The sequence below is a fragment of the Triticum aestivum genome, chromosome 2B (assembly GCF_018294505.1).
Source record: "Triticum aestivum cultivar Chinese Spring chromosome 2B, IWGSC CS RefSeq v2.1, whole genome shotgun sequence".
NCBI lineage: Eukaryota > Viridiplantae > Streptophyta > Magnoliopsida > Poales > Poaceae > Triticum > Triticum aestivum.
Window position 1 is genome coordinate 41,003,490 of NC_057798.1, and position 9,339 is coordinate 41,012,828.

Consider the following 9,339-nt stretch of genomic DNA (forward strand, 5'->3'; position numbering starts at 1 on the left):
TTATCTTTTCATACTATCTCTATCAGATCTCACTTTCGTAAGTTTCCGTGAACGGATTGACAACCCCTTTATTGCATTGGTTGTGAGTTCTCAGTTTGTTTGTGTAGGTGCGTGGGACTTTTGAGGACCCTCCTACTGGATTGATACCTTGGTTCTCAAAACTGAGGGAAATACTTACGCTACACTTTGCTACATCACCCTCTCCTCTTCGGGGAAAACCAATGCTAGCTCAAGACGTAGCAAACTTCAACAGACTGGTAGACTTCCGGATCCTTATATACCTACGCACATGTACAGCGCAGCCATTACTAAATGATCCCCCGTATGCCGCTTATGGCGGGCAACCAGAGTCTCAGGGGCTACTATCCATAGAGAGCACACCTAGCGCGTGCTTCATAACCAAGAAATTGTGCATTTTCCACTACATGCCTCAAAGCCTTTGAGCAGGCTTGTAAATGCCTCATTCAAACCGCTTGTAGCGCACGAAATCTTCGTGAGCACCATGCTCATTAAAGAATGGTGCTCCTCTGAGAGCGCGGCTCGCTCCATAAGGCATGTCAGTACGTCTGGCCGGACATCGAACTGTGTCAGACCCTTCTCATCGCCCCCAGTGGGAGCCAAACGCTCCGGGCTCAGGGCGACGGACGTGTTGGCTTCTGGCTTCGGCAGATCCAGACTCCTCCGTGACAACACCTCAGTGTCGTCCGCTTCATGAGGCGGAGAGGTGGGTGGGGTTTCACTCTCCATCATCTCCGGACGAAGATCCCCCGAAGACGAACTCTGTTGAGAAGAGCTGCTCGCCGGACTGCAAAAGACAAAGTCTCGGTTATGGATCTCGGAGAAACACCATACCTTCGAATTAATGAATAACTTACGGCTCGGTGGAGGGCTGGCCCGTTGGTGGACACGACGCGGTGAGGGTGCCCGTCGTGGCAGAGGCCCCTGGTGATACCTTCTTCCCTTGCTTGGGCATCTCCGCCTCCAAGTCTCTGGAGGCGGCCCTCTTCTTCCTGCGTGGGGAGGAGGCTTTAACCTCCCCTTCCCGACTATCCTCCATAGGAGAGGTAGCGACTCCCCCGGTCTGGATGTGTAGTGTGTGAAGTTCAGCTTCACTGCCCTTTCTTTCGCCTTTCCCTGAGGGGATTTTGCTGAGCACCCGGCCAAGCATCTTGGCAATGGTTGGACTAGGCAAACCTTCAGGAAGTGGCGACAGACACCTAATTCTCTCCGCCTTGCTGAGCCATTCCTGGCCACGGAGGGATTTTCAGAATAATAGTTATGATAAATATAAATGAAGTGTCTGGCTTTAAGGTTACTTACTTGGGCATCTAGGCAATTGTAGCTTAGACCCGCATCCTCGATGGCGTCCGGACACTTTACTTGCGGTCCGAAGAATAATTTACACATCCCTTCGAGCTTCAGGCCGAAGAAGTGCTTAATATTCTACGGACCCTCCGGATTAAGCTCCCACATCCGGAGAGGCCGACGTTTGCACGGCAACATCTGTCGGATTAGCATCACTTGCATTATGCTGACAAGATTTATGTCCCTCTCAAGAAGCTCCCGGATGCAATTCTGCAGTTCTGGTACATCGCCAGCAGGCCCATAATTCTGTCCTACGTCGGTCCAAGACGCCAACTGTGATGGAGGGCCCAAGCGAAACTCGGGGGCGGCTACCCACGTTGTGCATCTGGGAGCTGTAGCATAAAACCACCTCCGTTGCCATACATCGGATACTTCCAGGAAAGAACCCTCTGGCCATGGGGCATCAGCGTTCCTGCTTATTATGGCACCTCTGCACTCCGCGTGTCGCCCCTCGATCATCTTCGGCTTCACATTGAAGGTCTTGAGCCATAAGCCGAAGTGTGGGGAGACATGGAGAAAATCCTCGCACACAATAATGAACGACGAGATATGGAGGATGGCGTATGGAGCCAGATCATGAAAATCCAACCCATAGTAGAACATAAGCCCCCTCACAAAGGGGTCTAGGGTGAGGCCCAGGCCTCGGAGGAAGTGAGGAACGAACACAACGCTCTCATTGGGCTCCGGCGTAGGGATGACTTGCCCTGGAGTAGGAAGCCTGTGCTGGATATCGGCAGTCAGGTATCCGACCTCCCTAAGCTTCATAATGTCCTCCTCTTGAATCGAGGAGGCCACCCACCAGCCTTTTGCATCGTATCCGGACATGTTGGAGGATCTGGGGTGTTGGAGCTTGGGTCTTGGGTGTTAGAACTCGAGGTGCGATAAGGAGGAAGGGAGGAGGAAAAGAGGCGTAGGGCTTGACCCCTTTATAAAAGGTATGAATATCAAGAGTCCTCAGCGTAACCGCCTGAGACTTATCTAAAATACACAGAGTCATACCAATGGTCGCCGTGGGGTCACACACGCCCATATTGATGAAAGATCCCATAATTAGAGGAACACGATCTCTGCTTTGGCAGGACGTACCAAAAAAACCGACTCGCAACGCGAGTCGAGGTGGAGCAGGGAACGCCGGTTCGTGTTGGACCAGGACACGATGCAAGGGCACGACGTACAAAGATCGCCAGCAGAACAGATTTATGCTATGTTCCCCACAATGGTGTGTGAAGATCATCTTGCAGATCCGGACACGATCTATGTGTTCGATAATAACCTTGGAGTATTCAGAAGGAGGAACCCGCCTTGCAATGCCGAAGACAAGACTGCGCGCCGGACTCATCGTCATTGAAGCCTGGCTCAGGGGCTTCTGATGGAGTCCTAGATTAGGGGGTATCCGGACAGCCTGACTGTATACATCGTCCGGACTATTGAAGCGTGAAGATACAAGACTCAAGACTTCGGCCCGTGTCCGGATGGGACTCTCCTTTGCGTGGAAGACAAGCTTGGCAATCCGGATATTATATTTCCTTCCTTGTAACCGACTCCATGTAAACCCTAGCTCTCTCCGGTGTCTATATAAACCGGAGAGGATGGTCCTTAGATGGCCGATCACAATTACAATCATACCATCATAGGCTAGCCCTTAGGGTTTAGCCTCTATGATCTCATGGTAGATCTACTCTTGTACTACTCATATCTTCAATATTAATCAAGCAAGAAGTAGGGTTTTACCTCCATCGAGAGGGCCCGAACCTGGGTAAACATTGTGTCCCTTGCTTCCTGTTACCATCAGCCTAAGACGCATAGATCGGGACCCCCTACCCGAGATCCCCCGGTTTTGACACCGACAACACCCCTTTCCTATTCCAAGTAGGAGAAGGGGGAAGGAAGGGGGCCGCACGCCACCTCCTGGCCTCCCTCTCTCCTTTCCACTAAGGCCCATAAGGCCCAATAGCTTCCCGGGGGGTTCCGGTAACCCCCGGTACTCCGATATATATTCGATAACCCCCGGAATTATTCCGGTGTCCGAATATAGTCGTCCAATATATCAATATTCATGTCTCGACCATTTCAAAACACCTCGTCATGTCTGTGATCACATCCGGGACTCCAAACTACCTTCGGTACATCAAAACACATAAACTCGTAATATAACTGTCATCTAACTTTAAGCGTGCGGACCCTACGGGTTCGAGAACTATGCAGACATGACCGAGACACGTCTCCGGTCAATAACCAATAGTGGAACCTGGATGCTCATATTGGCTCCTACATATTCTACGAAGATCTTTATCGGTCAAACCGCATAACAACATACGTTGTTCCCTTTGTCATCGGTATGTTACTTGCCCGAGATTCGATCATCGGTATCTCAATACCTAGTTCAATCTCGTTACCGGCAAGTCTCTTTACTCGTTACGTAATGCATCATCCCGTAACTAACGCCTTAGCTACATTGCTTGCAAGGCTTATAGTGATGTGCATTACCGAGAGGGCCCAGAGATACCTCTCCGACAATCGGAGTGACAAATCCTAATCTTGAAATACGTCAAGTCAACAAGTACCTTTGGAGACACCTGTAGAGCACCTTTATAATCACCCAGTTACGTTGTGACGTTTGGTAGCACACAAAGTGTTCCTCCGGTAAACGGGAGTTACATAATCTCATAGTCATAGGAACATGTATAAGTCATGAAGAAAGCAATAGCAACATACTAAACGATCAAGTGCTAAGCTAATGGAATGGTTCAAGTCAATCACATCATTCTCCTAATGATGTGATCCCGTTAATCAAATGACAACTTATGTCTATGGTTAGGAAACTTAACCATCTTTGATTCACGAGCTAGTCAAGTAGAGGCATACTAGTGACACTCTGTTTGTCTATGTATTCACACATGTATTATGTTTCCGGTTAATACAATTCTAGCATGAATAATAAACATTTAACATGATATGAGGAAATAAATAATAACTTTATTATTGCCTCTAGGGCATATTTCCTTCAGTCTCCCACTTGCACTAGAGTCAATAATCTAGATTACACAGTAATGATTCTAACACCCATGGAGCCTTGGTGCTGATCATGTTTTGCTCGTGGAAGAGGCTTAGTCAACGGGTTTGCAACATTCAGATCCGTAAGTATTTTGCAAATCTCTATGTCTCCTAACTGGACTTGGTCCCGAATGGAATTGAAGCGCCTCTTGATGTGCTTGGTTGTCTTGTGAAATCTGGATTCCTTTGCCAAGGCAATTGCACCAGTATTGTCACAAAAGATTTTCATTGGATCGGATGCACTAGGTATGGCACCTAGATCCGATATGAACTCCTTCATCCAGACTCCTTCATTTGCTACTTCCGAAGTAGCTATGTACTCCGCTTCACATGTAGATGCCGCCACGACGCTTTGTTTAGAACTGCACCAACTAACAGCTCCATCGTTCAGTATAAACACGTATCCGGTTTGTGATTTAGAATCGTTCGGAACAGTGTTAAAGCTTGCATCGACGTAACCATTTACGACTAGCTCTTTGTCACCTCCATAAATGAGAAACATATCCTTAGTCCTTTTCAGGTATTTCAGGGTGTTCTTGACCGCTGTCCAGTGATCCAATCCTGGATTACTTTCGGACCTCCCACTAAACTAATAGCAAGGCATACATCAGGTCTGGTACATAGCATCGCATACATGATAGAGCCTATGGCTGAAGCATAGGGAAGTTCTTTCATTTTCTCTCTATCTTCTGCAGTGGTCGGGCATTGAGTCTGACTCAATTTCACACCTTGTATTACAAGCAAGAACCCTTTCTTTGCTTGATCCATTTTGAACTTTTTCAAAACTTTATCAAGGTATGTACTTTGTGAAAGTCCAATTAAGCGTCTTGATCTATCTCTATAGATCTTGATGCCCAATATATAAGCAGCTTCACCGAGGTCTTTCATTGAAAAACTTTTATTCAAGTATGCTTTCATGCTATCCATAAATTCTATATCATTCCCAATCAATAATATGTCGTCCACATATAATATTAGAAATGCTACAGAGCTCCCACTCACTTTCTTGTAAATACAGGCTTCTCCAAAAGTATGTATAAAACCATATGCTTTGATCACACTATGAAAGCGTTTATTCCAACTCTGAGAGGCTTGCGCCAGTCCATAAATGGATCGCTCGAGCTTGCACACTTTGTTAGCATCCTTTGGATCGACAAAACCTTCTGGTTGCATCGTATACAACTCTTCTTCCAGAAATCCATTCAGGAATGCAGTTTTGACATCCATTTGCCAAATTTTATAATCATAAAGTGCGGCAATTGCTAACATGACTCAGACAGACTTAAGCATCGCTACGGGTGAGAAAGTCTCATCATAGTCAACCCCTTGAACTTGTCGAAAATCTTTTGCAACAAGTCGAGCTTTGTAGACAGTAACATTACCATCAGCTTCAGTCTTCTTCTTGAAGATCCATTTTTCTCGATGGCTTGCCGATCATCGGGCAAGTCAACCAAAGTCCATACTTTGTTCTCATACATGGATCCCATCTCAAATTTCATGGCCTCAAGCCATTTTGCGGAATCTGTGCTCATCATTGCTTCCTCATAGTTTGTAGGTTCACCATGGTCAAGTAACATGACCTCCAGAAAAGGATTACCGTACCACTCTGGTGCGGATTTTACTCTGGTTGACCTACGAGGTTCGGTAGTAACTTGATCTGAAGTTTCATGATCAACATCATTAGCTTCCTCACTTATTGGTGTAGTCATCACAGGAACCGGTTTCTGTGATGAACTATTTTCCAATAAAGGAGCAGGTATAGTTACCTCATCAAGTTCTACTTTCCTACCACTCACTTCTTTCGAGAGAAACTCCTTCTCTAGAAAGGATCCATTCTTGGCAACGAATGTCTTGCCTTCGGATCTGTGATAGAAGGTGTACCCAACAGTTTCCTTTGGGTATCCTATGAAGACACATTTCTCCGATTTGGGTTAGAGCTTATCAGGTTGAAGCTTTTTCACATAAGCATCACAGGCCCAAAATTTAAGAAACGACAACTTTGGTTTCTTGCCAAACCACAGTTCATAAGGCGTCGTCTCAACGGATTTTGATGGTGCCCTATTTAACATGAATGCAGCCGTCTCTAAAGCATAACCCCAAAATGATAGCGGTAAATCAGTAAGAGACGTCATAGATCGCACCATATCTAGTAAAGTACGATTACGACGTTCGGACACACCATTACACTGTGGTGTTCCGGGTGGCGTGAGTTGCGAAACTATTCCGCATTGTTTCAAATGTATACCAAACTCGTAACTCAAATATTCTCCTCCACGATCAGATCATAGAAACTTTATTTTCTTGTTACGATGATTTTCAACTTCACTTTGAAATTCTTTGAACTTTTCAAATGTTTCAGACTTATGTTTCATTAAGTAGATATACCCATATCTGCTCAAATCATCTGTGAAGGTGAGAAAATAACGATACCCGCCGCGGGCCTCAATATTCATTGGACCACATACATCAGTATGTATGATCTCCAATAAATCAGTTGCTCGCTCCATAGTTCCGGAGAACGGCGTGTTAATCATCTTGCCCGTGAGGCATGGTTCGCAAGTACCAAGTGATTCATAATCAAGTGATTCCAAAAGTCCATCAGTATGGAGTTTCTTCATGCGCATTACACCAATATGACCTAAACGGCAGTGCCACAAATAAGTTGCACTATCATTATCAACTCTGCATCTTTTGGCTTCAACATTATGAATATGTGTATCACTACTATCGAGATTCATCATAAATAGACCACTCTTTAAGGGTGCATGACCATAAAAGATATTACTCATATAAATAGAACAACCATTATTCTCAGATTTAAATGAATAACCATCTCGCATCAAACAAGATCCGAATATAATGTTCATGCTCAACGCTGGCACCAAATAACAATTATTTAGGTCTAAAACTAATCGGAAGGTAGATGTAGAGGTAGCGTGCCGACGGCGATCACATCGACTTTGGAACCATTTCCCACACGCATTGTCACCTCGTCCTTAGCCAGTGTCTGCTTAATCCACAGTCCCTGTTTCGAGTTGCAAATATTAGCAACAGAACCAGTATCAAATACCCATGTGCTACTGCGAGCTCTGGTAGGGTACACATCAATAACATGTATATCACATATACCTTTGTTCACCTTGCCATCCTTCTTATCCGCCAAATACTTGGGGCAGTTCCGCTTCCAGTGTCCAGTCTGCTTGCCGTAGAAGCACTTAGTCTCAGGCTTAGGTCCAGACTTGGGTTTCTTCTCTTGAGTAGCAACTTGTTTGCTGTTCTTCTTGAAGTTCTCCTTCTTCTTCCTTTTGCCTTTTTTCTTGAAACTGGTGGTCTTATTGACCATCAACACTTGATGCTCCTTTTTGATTTCTACCTCCGCAGCCTTTAGCATTGCGAAGAGCTCGGGAATTGTCTTGTTCATCCCTTGCATATTATAGTTCATCATGAAGCTCTTGTAGCTTGGTGGCAGTGATTGAAGAATTCTGTCAGTGACACTATCATCCGGAAGATTAACTCCCAGTTGAATCAAGTGATTGCAATACCCAGAAATTTTGAGTATATGTTCACTGACAGAACCATTCTCCTCCATCTTGCAGCTATAGAACTTATTGGAGACTTCATTCTCTCAATCCAGGCATTTGCTTGAAATATTAACTTCAACTCCTGGAACATCTCATATGCTCCATGATGTTCAAAACATCATTGAAGTCCCGGTTCTAAGCCATAAAGCATGGCACACTGAACTATAGAGTAGTCATCAACACGCGACTGCCAGGCATTCACAATGTCTACAGTAGCTGGCGCAGGTGATACACCCAGCGGTGCTTCCAGGATGTAACTTTTCTGTGCAGCAATGAGGATAATCCTCAAGTTACGGACCCAGTCCGTGTAATTGCTACCATCATCTTACAACTTTGCTTTCTCAAGGAACGCATTAAAATTTAACGAAACAACAGCACAGGCCATCTATCTACAACAAACATAGACAAGCAAAATACTATTAGGTACTAAGTTCATGATAAATTTAAGTTCAATTAATCATATTACTTAAGAACTCCCACTTAGATAGACATCCCTCTAATAATCTAAGTGATCACGTGATCCAAATCAACTAAACCATAACCGATCATCACGTGAAATGGAGTAGTTTTCAATGGTGCACATCACTATGTTGATCATATCTACTATATGATTCACGCTCGACCTTTCGGTCTCAGTGTTCCGAGGCCATATCTGCATATGCTAGACTCATCAAGTTTAACATGAGTATTCTGCGTGTGCAAAACTGGCTTGCACTCGTTGTAGATGAACGTAGAGCTTATCACACCCGATCATCACGTGGTGTCTGGGCACGATGAACTTTGGCAACAGTGCATACTCAGGGAGAACACTTTTATCTTGAAATTTAGTGGGAGATCATCTTATAATGCTACCATTAATCAAAGCAAGATAAGATGCATAAAAGATAAACATCACATGCAATCAATATAAGTGATATGATATGGCCATCATCATCTTGTGCTTCTGATCTCCATCTCCGAAGCACCGTCATGATCACCATCGTCACCGGCGCGACACCTTGATCTCCATCGTAGCATCATTGTCGTCTCGCCAACTATTGCTTCTATGACTATCGCTACCGCTTAGTGATAAAGTAAAGAAATTACAGGGCGATTGCATTGCATACAATAAAGCGAGGACCATATGGCTCCTGCCAGTTGCCGATAACTCGGTTACAAAACATGATCATCTCATACAATAAAATATAGCATCACGTCTTGACCATATCACATCACAACTTGCCCTGCAAAAACAAGTTAGACGTCCTCTACTTTGTTGTTCCAAGTTTTATGTGGCTGCTATGGGCTTAGCAAGAACCGTTCTTACCTACGCATCAAAACCACAATGATAGTTCGTCAA